This window comes from Coturnix japonica, chromosome 3 (assembly GCF_001577835.2).
Source record: "Coturnix japonica isolate 7356 chromosome 3, Coturnix japonica 2.1, whole genome shotgun sequence".
Classification (NCBI taxonomy): Eukaryota; Metazoa; Chordata; class Aves; order Galliformes; family Phasianidae; genus Coturnix; species Coturnix japonica.
The window spans coordinates 48,346,184-48,359,561 of NC_029518.1; the positions used below are offsets into that span (position 1 = coordinate 48,346,184).

At 37.5% G+C, this 13,378-nt stretch overlaps 1 pseudogene; it reads left to right on the forward strand.

The window, feature by feature from the left end:
• Nucleotides 1-2,592: 2,592 nt before the first annotated feature.
• LOC107311655 lies at nt 2,593-5,486 on the forward strand (annotated as a pseudogene).
• Nucleotides 5,487-13,378: the final 7,892 nt, after the last annotated feature.

The following is a 13,378-nucleotide window of genomic DNA, read 5'->3' on the forward strand; positions in this document are numbered from 1 at the left end:
TCTGAATATTTTAATTCTATACATATTTTCTCCTAAACAAATGACACAAGTAGTGTTAACACTCCCACTGAAAAAAGTGGACATATTACTAAACCAAAAATATGGGAGAAGGATATTTCCAGGATTACATAAATTACAGCTTTCTGTTGTTTTCAAGAACATCTAAAAATGTCAAGTGTCAGATTGCTCAATCTCATTCATTATCTCTCAGTGTTAAGAGATGAATGGACTTCAAGAAAGGACAGTTAAGAAACAGGTATTGACTAAGTATAATTTTAGACTAATACTGCAGATCTCTTAAGGCTCTGTCTATAGTTAGAAGAGTAGGATTGTCTCATTTAGAAGATGATTCAGGGCAGAAACCTAATTTAGTTGCTCTGACTCACCCTGCTCAGAGTGAATCAGCAGGCACTCTTGACCAACATTATGCCTGAAAATTGAAAATGCCTTTCCTCTACCTAGGCACATATGACGCACTATTCCCATTCAGAAAGAAATCTATATTCTCTACAATACTTAATGTAGCCTATTAAAAATAATGCTTTCTTTTTTTTTACTGGAAAGGAAAAAATGTTCAACAAACAAAGAAGAAAATCAATAAGATAAAAGATAAAATAGTTAAAATGTACTCAGAGTAGAATAAGTACTTGTGGCCAGAGTTGACACAGAAAACTGTGATAAATTTGTTCTGATTTATTTATCTTTTTATGTTATAAGGTCTACTGAGTATGAATAGTTAACATATTAAACCAGTGCTATTCTTTGGAGAACAAAAGCTGTGATTTCCTCTATGATCTTGGGCAGTGTTTGATAAGTCATAAGCCTAGCAGGAGGATGGAGCTAGTTCAGGCTGTTAATCTCAAATGGAGAAAAATCAGTCAGATACAACAGCTGGGCAGGAGCAAAGGTGATAGAGAAAATACCCACAGGTATCCACTTTTCCCACCATCATATTCAAGTCTGTTTCTTGATTATTATTTGCTTTTATTGTTTATTTTCCAGGGAAATAGATGTTCTTGAAGTATATCAAAAAGGCAAGAGTTACCAACATTATACTTTTTTAGGTTTTAACGATTCACAGTTATATCAACCAACTATGAAAACTGCATTTTAATTAGAACTGCTGACCTTGGGAAAATTCATCTGAGTAGACAGATTCTCAGAAAGAAAGAAAATATTCTCTGAGCTGACTGGAGTTACAATAGAAGAAGCAAATCTATTTGAGAACTCACTTTTGCATCTTTTAAAAAAAAATGTTTGAGTGTGTATTCCAAAGGGCCATCCTCTTTAAAGTGTTCTTTTTCATCAGTATGTCATGACACAATATTAACAGTCACAAAATGTATGAGCATTATTTATTTCACAATTTGATTCTCTTAATTTTAAGGGAAGACATTAACATTTATACAAAACTTTTCCATCTGACTTATTCATTTAATTTGCAAAGAGTACCTCAGATCTGTTCACACAATAGATTTACCAATAGCAAGCCTAAGTAATAGTTTACAAAAGCCTAACTGTAGTCTTGTTTACCCAAATGACAGGTTATGTACAAGTCTGTGCACTTGAACATCTACAGCTTAGCAGCAATGGTCTGTTATGTTTGTTATATCTGAATCAGCTTTAAAATAGCTTGGTTGTTGGTCTCAAGCTAGCACCATCCCTCAGGATTCTGATGGACAATACTTGCAAATATCTACATTGAATTCTAGCACATAAGTATAATCATTCAGCAGTAGCAAAAACAAGCTAGACAGATTAAGCATCCATCAAAAAGAGGACATAGTTATTCAAACACCTATATCAAGAATATTCTTCATCCAGAAGCCAGTGTGAGTCATTTCAATGTACATTATTCAGTTATCTGTTGCCAGTCAGCTTTTTTTCTTTCATTCTCTATCATTGTCACCAGATCATTCTCCAGGCAAACTGCTCAGCATGATACACAAGTGATACCTTCCAGATTTGTTTTGTGAGGAGGTGGAGAAACACTGTGTCTCTACGCTGCTGTATCATAACTTTTAAACATGTGTATGATCATATCACCATACCAAGTGATGACCTTGCATTTTTGGATCTTGTAGTCACATTCTGATTATCATTATTGCAACACAATACTGCATTTCAAGGTAAAATCACCTCATGAAGTCTAAAATAAAACTGTGGTGTTTCAGATGTCCAAAGCCTAGAAAATTGAAACATTTGGAACAAAGTTTGAAAAACTGGGACTGCACTGCAAATAAATCTCATAACCAGTATTGCCTTATACAGTAAACAATTCAGCCAATAGCAGTACATAGGAATTCAATATTAGTTTGAGGATTTTGTTTGGTTGCTTGTCTTTGATTTACTAGCTGTCAGGAGCCCAAAAAAATAAGCTGGATTATTGAGCAAACAGCACTCAGCTTAAATGCTGAATGACTGCGTTACCACAGTTTCATTGTCCAGCTAATGGTTTAGGTTTTCTTCCTACTTTGAGTCTAGACATAACATCACAGTGAAACTTTATTCCAAGTGTTTTGTGTTGTTGAATGGAATCTTCATCTATGTATGTTTGTCTGCCATGTTGGTCTGCCAGAGTTCTTACAGAAGATGCCCAATGGTGACAAAATGAAGAACAGAAGCTTTGTATTAAAACAGAGGAAAGACTTAAAAGATCCTGGAAATCTATTAATAAAACGCAATACAGGAACTGACCGTGTGGTAAAAGAAGCTGAAAGACAACTTTCTCCATACTGACACTACAACAATTGTTAAAATGGCCAGATTTACACAGATAGATGAGATGGGAAGATGTTTACAGTAACCTTGGACACATATGGAATTTGGTATGGTATGAATGCCCTTGAAGCTACGTGCACTTTGTTTTCCTCACAAATGTGGAAATTGTTCCTATGTAGAAGTAATTTCTATGTGCACTTCATGACACTACAATAACCCAGTGTGCTAAATTGTTCTAGAGTTATGTAGGATTAATAAGGAACTATATGACAGTTTAGTATGACATGACCAATATGCAGGCATGTATATTGATCAGTCCTATCAATTATTCACACCAAATGTCTTAGCTACTAAGCACATCCAACTAGACATTAAAGTTTAGCAGATGTTTCAGGTTTTTCTTACAAGCAGAGACTTAAACGGGCTACTTTTCCCAGTTTCAATGACTGAAAAAGCAGACAGTCTGACATACATCAGAAATAGTAAATGAATAGAGTAAGTCCCCAAAGAGAGCTGAAAGTATAGAAAGATTTATATATGCACAGAAACTGGGAAAAAAAAAAACTTACTAATGCTCTTATTCATCATGGGAAAAAATAAAATAAAATAAAATAAAAATTAAAGAATTAGGTCAATCTTTTGTTACTTCTTAATTTTTATTTTATTTATTTATTTATTTATTTATTTTCCCCTTGAAAATACTGGAAAGAAATACTTTCAGATGCAGGTTATTGGAAAAATGTGCGTTCTTTAAAATTATCAGTTTTCTTGTGCATTCTTACCAGTAAGTGAGGAAAAGAACAAATGGGTGGTAGAAGTATATTATTTTGAAATTACAGCCAACTTGTTTGTGTCTGTGGAAAAGAGAGTAGAGTGGCTTCACAATTACTCTCTGCATTACACAGCTTTTAACATATGTTAAGGTCTATTTCTTCTCTATGGGATGTTGTACAAAAGTAGCAGAAACAGGTATTCAGGCACTGAGTTTTTCATTAAAAAGCTATTATGCCGATATGTGCTTAAAATTAGATCACAAAATAAAGTTTAAATCATTCAACTGAGAAAAAGTATGGAAGAAAAAAAAAAGGCAGAAATCTCACTGGTTTGTTCATTTTTTTTGTAAGTGATGCAATCATCCAAGCAACTGAGATAATGATGAACACCCTCTGGGTACACTATCTGTCATCACAGAGATGGTCACTGTTTATAGCCAAATGATTTATACAGAGATGACACAACTCTAGGGACATGAGTGTGAAAACAAAAAGGAAACTGTGCATTTTAGAGGCTTCTGACTTCAGGGCAGACAGTGCACCCCAAGCTCTTGTTTTCACAACTTAGCTAGAATAACATGTTGGATAAGCCTTACATGATCTGGGAAGCCATGATCTTCAGCTTTCAGTTGCTTAGAAATAGTAGAGGATAAGGATGGAATTAACTCACCAAGGATTTTTTTTCTTACAGCACCATCAATTCAAGATAAATCATTCTAGACTCATTACTTTTTTCACCTGCTTTTCCTCAGCAAGCCTTACATCCTTCTTCTGAAGTTCCCAGTAGGTGTGTTACTCTGATTTATGAGTAGCTTTCTGGAATGATAGTTAATTCCACCACTGCTTGCACAAAAAGTCAGCGATTACTTGTTCCCCATGATCCACAATTGTAATTAGCAGCTGATGTTCTAAATGATGTCCTGCTCTAAATGAAGATTACACAAAATACACATGCTTACTCATTATAAGGGTGAATTAATTGATCTATTTAAAGAATATAACTGGCTTCATTAGCAACTGATAAAAGGTGTCAACCTAAACATGCCTATAATCACATCAAAAATGTACCAGCAGCATGTTCATTGGGCCAAAAGTGCATTGCAAGAACAAAGATTTGGTAGCTGCTCTGTGACCAAAATTCTTGATAACTACACTAGGCCTCTTGAGTTTACATTTTTGGAAAAGGGTGGAGCTGAGCAAACTGGTGATAGCTGTGACACAATGGGCCCAAACACAGAAAATACTTTACAGGCAGTCTTCTACAGATACTGGAAACATCGTGACTTCAAGTTCTGAGTGTCAGAAGGAATTCTGCCAGAAAGCCTATACAGGAGAGGCTGCTGATGTGGAAGAGGCAGCCCAAGTGACCTGCCAGAAGCATGGTTCTCATGCTTCTGGCTGCAAGGCTAGGGGAGGGCCTGAGCGAGAATCATACAACATGGCCAAGTTAAGGGAACGTGCCCCAGAGTATGTGCTTGTGCAAGAGGAAGAAGAAAGTAGCTTATGCCCTGAAGAGGGCTATGCTGATGAAGAGGGCTCTGCTCATGAGCAAGAAAATTTTGTCTAGAAGGAAAAGTTAGTCTGCAGAAGAAATCCATTTAGTATTTTTGAATATTTACAACTCAGCTTGGAAGAAGCTTTTTTCTTGGTGTATGCTCTGGGATGTTTAACAGCTTATTATGGTGACGATCCCTTGACTATTGTGAAACTGTGGTAAATTTTCAGCAAAATTTAGCCTAGTTTTAAAACTACTTACATGGCGTATCATTACTTCCGCAGCAAGGGCTCGGTCCCCAAGGTTGGACTGAAGTATGGAACTGATCTCTTGCTATATTGAAGGGCCCTCCTTTCTATCTTGCAAGTTACTCTGTCATTGCTGAATTAGTTGATGACAATTTTGAAGATTCTATTCACAGACCCCTGAGCTGGATGTCTTTGTCTGGTTTGAACAGAACAGCTGTTAATGCTTCTAAGGAACTTATGCTATACTAACATAAGTTAACTGATAACTGCTTTCTTTGGAAGTTACTGGCATTTCCATGTTGCACCTAATGATTACTGACTAGAATGTCAGACCATCTACCTGCTATTCTAGGTTCACTAACAGCTGGCAAAGTGAGTTAGCACCCTTTACATGGCAAGCTGATGGAACACTGAATTTGCTGAGCAAGAGTGTCAAAACAAAGGATCTTTGTATGCTTATACAATAATGGTCACTGCTAGTCTGTTAGGGTTATCTTCCATCACACCTCTGATTTAATATAGCCACAGTACTGTTTGGACTTATGCAGTTATTAAAACACTTGTTGCCCTGGAGGAATACAGAATTCTGCTGCTAATGTAGGTCATTCAAGGGATCCACATTCCCATTCCAAATTACATTTGAATAGGATAAGAACTGGTATAATTAACTGACCTAGTAGACTGACTGATGCGTTCTCCTATTCCCTTACTGCACTAAAATACCCCTTTCCTCCAGTATTCAAGCTCACATTTTTATTTCATGATGCTGTTTTCAAGATCACTAGTCTTTCTCTTGAGATTGCTTGTACATGTGGCTACACTTTAATTGGCTAACCTGTGCACATTACAATACCCATCACCCTGCAAGTCTGCTGGAAATACACCTCGCCTACCTATTTTTACCATCTTTGTTGTACTATTCATCATCTGTTACATTTCTGAATTCTGAATGTGTGTTGCAAATAATATAATGCCTCTATTATGGTAAAACTGCAACCCTGGACAGAGACATTTGGGTCATATGTCCAGCAGTTCCTGTTTCTTAAGATAGCTAAAAGAGAATACAAATACAAGTGTCATATTCAGCACTGTGCTCTTGTTCACTGCAGCTTTCTTTTTTTAGAATTTGCTGCAGTTCCTGTAAGGAGCTGTGTGACTTTCCCAGCTTGTGTTCATTTTTACACATTGAAAAGACAGGCAGAAACTGTCCTGTATCCAAATCATGTGGGTAAAAAAATGTATTTTTGAAAAATCATGAAAGAAAAAGATGATGCATTTAGTCCATATGAAAGAAAGGTACTGAGAAGACATAGGTTTTATACTGCACTCATCGCAAAAATGGTGCAGTTTTCTATACTAAGCCATATTTTACAATGACAAGAAATGACTGGACAGTGTCTGAGATCTGAACATTGCAGCATTATCAATCAATCATGAATCAGATAAACACATTTCAAAGTGTGTATTAAATACAGGCTGAAGCTCATACAGCCTGACACACAGTATTTCATTCTCAGTGTGTTCTTTTCCTACTAGTAGAGACTTCTTTGTTCTTAAGCTGCTTCCTTTCTGCAAAACAATTTCTGAACCTCAGAGGTTTTTTTTTTAAGTCTATTTTTGAAAGTTGAAGTTTAGGTCAAATGCAAATATGAATGTAGTTTTATCCTGCATACATAATTTGTAGTCTGTGTGGAACTGACTCATCTGTCTTCTGTATCTGGCACTCATGTGATGAGCTCTCCTGCTAAGAGTGACCTATTCATCCTTCAAATAAACATCCACAGAGGAAGAAAAACAATATGTACAGTTCCAAAGACGGAACAACGTATTGCATTTTATGTGATCTACTCATGTCAGTTCTGTCAACAGCCTTTTGAATTAAAAGTCTATTATTCAGAAAACATTCACTGTACTTGAGCAAATCAAAACTCAGAAATACATGAATTTAACTGCTGGTGACACATGGTCGGTTAAGATAATGCCTTGGCTCAGTGATCTTCAAAAAAATACTTTGAATAATTAAGAAAAGGTTTGAAGAAGTTTTGCTGTTTAAGGAGTTATGGTCTTACGGAAAAGAAAAGAATATCAGCATATAGAGTGAGAAATGTATTTACTATGTATAGCTATTTTTAAAAATGATTTTTCATGTATGGCCAACATCGTGCAGCAAAACTGTCAAACAATCTTTAATGTTTGTGATATTGATTGACTAAAGATGTTCTACCTTGTCACTATTTAATATTTATTTAATATTTGTTCATAGGATAAATCTTTTTACATCCAGCAGCAGAATAAATCCATGAATATTCACTTGCCATGTGTTTATGACATAGAATTATATTCTTGGGTTTTCTAAGTAACCAGAAAAAGACTGGACTTAGAACAGCGATTGTAAATATGACTATTAACACAGACACATGGAACTGATATAACTGAGTTTGATTTTTTAAAAAATTGTTGAAAGATCGAGCATTTCTAATCTGAAAAAAAAAAAAAAAGGATAATCTATAAGTAAATTGTAGCCTGAAGAGTATTCTAAGCAAATTTTAATCTAGTATCTAAAAATAATTTTGAAAAATAGTTATCTGACCAATTAAAACACTTTATACGATTATTGACACCAAGCTTTCATAAAAACTGTATTTCTATCTGACAAACACAAAAGATAAAAATGGAGACAAATTTTCTTTAGTTTTGGATCTGATAAGTTATCACTTCAAAGTAAATATATTTACATATTTGATTGTATTATATGCTTTCCAGTACCTTAAGAAACATATTTGTTTAAAATCACTGGCCACATTCACACTAACACACAATCTGCAAACTATATCCTAGGAAAACAAGTCTTTATATATTTCAGAGATGTTACTAAGAGCATAATAAAAATACAAGGATATATAAAATGCTATGATATGTTACTTTATTTTATTATTTTATAGGGTACAACTGGCAGACTCAGGTTTTCTCCGGCTGTTTTCTGTCAATGGCACATTCTGAAACCCAGTTTTATACACAAATGCTGTCAAATTAACTTAGTTACTAGATTAGAAATAAAAGAGGTTGAGTTAACACTGCAATTAATTCAATCATAAAGTGGGAAATTTACTACTTTTCCTTTTCAGACAACCACCAGCAGTTCTTATGGCATTGCCTGTGTTTCACTTCATTCTGGGATCTTGTTTACAATACCGCATTTCACCTCCCACCCTCCCTGAAATAGCTTCCTCTGAGCTTGCTGCCATCTTCCTGCTCATTTGATTAAAAAAAAAAATAAATCAAAATATAGTGTGATTGTGATTTATACTCCTCACCTGTATCATCAAAAATCTCAGTTATTAAATGCAAACACTTTCCAGCTCAGGCAAGGAATAACAGTAAGACTACATCATGTGTTGCCTTGTGGCGCTACCTACATGACCATGGAGAAGACATGAGGAAGTGGCATGACCAACCTACGCCTGTACAGGGTGAGAGAATTACAAAACAGATCTATCACCAGTACGGCTGCTCCAGTTACCACAGTTAATGAATAGAGGGGCCCTGCCCTCAGTCAGGGGGGAGAAAGGGATAATAGAGTTTATTGGACTGTGTGGATTCGATGGTCTGGCACATCAGAACCACAGATATATAAGGCACTGGTGGAGTCTAACAGTGCACTCTAATGCCCTCGAGTCATGAAGGGACAGAATCAATCCATATTTCTGGAGTGACTGCAGTTTCTCAAGAAATGACTGTGTTGAAGGCCAAAATAAGCCTCACTGGTAAAGACTGGTAAAAACATCCTATTGTGACCTGCCCAGGGGCTACATGCATACCTGGTATCGATTACCTCAGAAGGGGGCATTTCAAGGATCCTAAGGGGTATCGATGGCCCTTTGGAATAGCAGCTGTAGATATGGACAGCATTAAACAGCTGTCTGTTTTGCCTGGCCTGTCAGAAGACCCATCTGTTGTGGGCCGCTACAAGCAAGAGAGCAGCAGGAACCAGTTGCTGCAAAGAGAGTGCACAGACAGCAGTACCACACCAACAGGGATACCTTGCTCCCTATTCATGAGTTGATTCGTCAGCTAGAGAATCAGGGAGTGAAAGCAAAACTCACTCACCTTTTAAAATCCCCATCTGGCCAATGTGTAAAGCCAGTGGAGGATGGAGGTTGATAGTAGACATGAATGAAATCACACCCCCACTGAGTGCTGCTGTGCTGGATATTTTAGAACTCCAGTACATGCTGGAGTCAAAAGCAGCCAAACGTTATGCCACCACTGACACCACTGACACTGCTAATGCCTTTCTTTCCCTTTCTTTTGGCCATAGGCTGTAGGCCGGATTGCCTTCACCTGGAGGGGCGCTCAGTATACTTGGAACCATTTGCCAATGGTGCAGACACAGCCCAACTATTTGCCATGCATGGATTGGTCCAAACTGTATTGGAACAGGGTGGTGCTCCTTGGGCCAAAGATCACGGCACTGAGTGGATGTATCATATCCCCTATCATGCGCCAGGTTTTGGTAAAACTGAACAATACAATGACTTGTTGAAAACTATGTTGAAAGCAATGAATGGTGGAACATTTAAGCATTGGGAGAAGCATTTGGCAGAATCTACCTGGTCTGTCAATACTAGAGGATCTATCAATCGTGATGCTCTTACCCAATCCAGCCCCCTACATACTGTAGAGGGAGATAAGGTCCCTGTAGAACATGTAAAAAGCATGTTGGGAAAAGCAGTTTAGGTCCTTCCAGCCTCTGGAAAGCAGGACCAGCAGGATGGCTGAGGTGATTATGCCTCTATTCTTCTCTCATGACACCCCAGCTGGAGTACTGAGTCCAGTACTGCAGCCCCCAACACAAAAAGGAGATGTTGGAGCCACTCCAGAGGAGGGTCACAGAGATGATCAGAGGGCAGGTGTACCCCCATATGATGTCAGGCTGAGGAAGCTGGAGCTGTTCAACCTGGATAAGAGAAGGTTCTGGAGGAATCTTATAGCTGCCTCCCAGTACCTAAATGGAGCCTACAGGAAAGCTGGTGAGGGACTTTTTACAGGGGCATGTAGCAAAAGGAAGAGGGAAAATGCTTTTAATCTAGAAGGTGGTAGATTTAGGCTAGATATTAGGAAGAAATTTTTTACTGTGAGGGTAGTGGAACAGGTTGACCAGAGAGGCTGTGGATGCTCCCTCCCTGGAATCATTCAAGGTCAGTCTGGATGGGGTTCTGAGCAACCTGGTCTAAAGGGAGGTGTCTATAGCAGTGGGATTGGATCTAGATGATCATTCATAAAGGTTTGTCCCACTGTTTATGGTCAACTTTGCACAAACTGGACATTAGGTGTCCAAGTCCCTGATGTTCATAAATGATGACTGTAGCTGATCTGTGGGCAGCAGCCACAGATGGCATAACAGTCACAGAGATTACTGTGCTTAAATACAATATGATGTATACATAATCCAGGTATCTGGGGCCCACAGCAGTCAGCTTCCTTTAAGACACAAGCTCTAACTATAACAAATAGCCAATATGATCAGCAAGAGTTCAGTTTTTGTATATAAATTGCCAGTCACTGTACACAAACGGGGAAAATAAGTTACCTCCCAAACTGGAATCTTTGTATTTGAATTGAATTTTGTTATCACACTCAGTGTTCCTAGGACTATTTTACTTGGATCAATTTTTTTTCCCCTGAAACTATCATGAGAATCTTTGGGATGCTAACAGAGCAAGTGTGTTTGCGGACAAGTTTCCAGTACCTCTATCAGATGCGTCAGAGGAAGAATGAGCTCTGGAGAACTCCTATGCAGCCTCTAACATACCTGCAAAGTGGCAGAGATTGATTGGTTCTCTCTGATAGCTCTGAATAAAGTCATGCTGTAACCAGGTCAGCGTTCAGTAATACCATGAAATACAGTGAACGCATGGATTGTTTGAAGCTAAAAATAACCAGAGTCACTACTTAGCCAAACATTTTCAAGCTGGCTGTAACTTGAATTCTGACTGAGTGACCGGAAAGAAAATTATTCTGTTCACTCACAGTATTTCATGTACATGCTGAGCAACAGAAGTAAAGTCTTATTTAGAAACTTTTCTGGGAAACCTTTGGTTCTGCTAGGACTAGCCAAAAGCAAGGAGCTAATTTTAGACTTCTATGTATAATACTTTTGAGAATCAAGTTAGAAAGACAGTAAAATGTGTCTTTTCCAAGATCCTGACCTACACCACAGCCTGTTAACATGACTCTCCATCTTCCCCATTGGGGCTCATAGCAATGAGATGCTCCATAAGTTGATGTGCACTTAGTAACTGGAGTATCCATGTGCTTGCAGACATTCTTTGGAAAAAGTTATATGGGTTGCTCTCCTTTTTCCTCTTCATATAAAGTAGCCATTATTTCTTTTGTTATTGGACGTAAGGTAATTGTTGTCCACTTTCAAAGGGAAGTTTTTCTGTAGTTCAAAAGGTAGCTAGGGCACCTAGAAGGTTTTGTCTTTTCAGTGATGAGGGCAAAGAGTTCTTTGGAAACACTGCTAGGAATTTTCTTTATTTTTCTAAGTAGTCTTTTTTTTGTCTCTCCCACATTTTTTTCTTTTTGCATTTCTGAAATCTGTTTGAACATTGCTGTCGCTTAAGTGCATTATTAAATGTATGTTGCTATAGTACTTTTCATTATACAGCTTGTGCTCTCAACTTGCATCTTTCAGATAAGTGGTTTCAAGCAGAATTTGAAGTCCCTCAAAAACCTGTTTTTCTGCTTTTTATATGGACCTCATTAGCTCAAGGCATTTAAGCTAATGGTCCGTTGTGGACCTTTTGCATCTGCTTTAAATAGGTCCTTAGCATGAGCTCTACCCTGCTGATCACCCACATCTTATGTGGTATGAGGTATACTTCCAGAGAAGCAGAGCAGAGCAGAACAATGAAGGCTGTACTAGATTCTGCAGACAGCAGTTAGTCAGAAATATAGCCCAGGGAGCAGAATGTAAAGGTGACTAGATGCTTGGAAAAGGAAGTGAAAGGGATAAGCCAAGAGAATAATAGTAAAATGTAAAAACAATTCCTATTTTCCACAGATTCTTAAATGGCCTGTTAGTCTGAGTGACTAAGTCAAGAAAGAGATTGAATTTAGCTGCAATAAATATTTACAAACACCACATTATTGCTTTTCCTTTATGTACTCTGTGAAAGACACAATCAGCATTTGTACAACTTCAGTTGTAATGCTTCAGTAACCGACACCATGACATATACATTTTTTTCTTTTTTTCTCTACAAAGAAATATAAACAAGATGCATAAAATCATTTTTAACAAATGAATTTGTAGGTTTTTTTTTGCTTTATAGAACTATCTATTTCCTTCATGTAAGAAACAATTAACTTTATCCATCATGCTGGAAAATGAAATATTCCATACAAGCAAGGGATTAGGTTATGACAGTCTTCTACACTTGCTTAAAGTGCTGCCAACTTTTTCAGTGGACTGCTTACTCTGAACGTTGCTACCCTGAAGATTGACACTATGAGGCCAGTAGCATAAGGGGAAATTCCCATAGTGCAAATATCCACAGAGACATAATTGTTTCTACAACCTTCTTTTGTTTGCTAACTTTTTATTTTAACTCGCCAATTAATTCCCAGAAGCATCTCATTATCTCATTCATCAGACCCTGCTAGTGTATCAGTTGTCTGAAGCTAAACACCTGGATATGGCAAGTTAAGAAATGGTGATTTTCAGTGACCCAAATTTGTTGTTTAATTCAGTATTAGCTTCATAAACATTCCTGTTTGTCTGTTCTAGGTAGCCAGGAATAAGCCAGTGAGTCAACTCACAGGAGCAGCTTGCTTCCTAAATAGTCAGGAGGAGAGAAGATGAAAGGACCACACAGACAGCTTTGGGAAATCTTGCAGCCTAATTCTTCCACGAATCACTCCCATGTGTGCAAAGCAGGAAGAAAGGGATGGAGCAGTTGCAAATAAATTGATGATGATGTATGCCAACTTGGGATTTCTAGGAAGGATGTCCTCTTTCAGTAGTTCTTTTGAACACCTTTCCTTGGCACAGTGTGGTTGACTTGTGTCTCCAAGGATAACAGTCATCAGGAAAAAAATGCTAACATCAGTTTGTCTGGGTGATTTCATAGTACCTA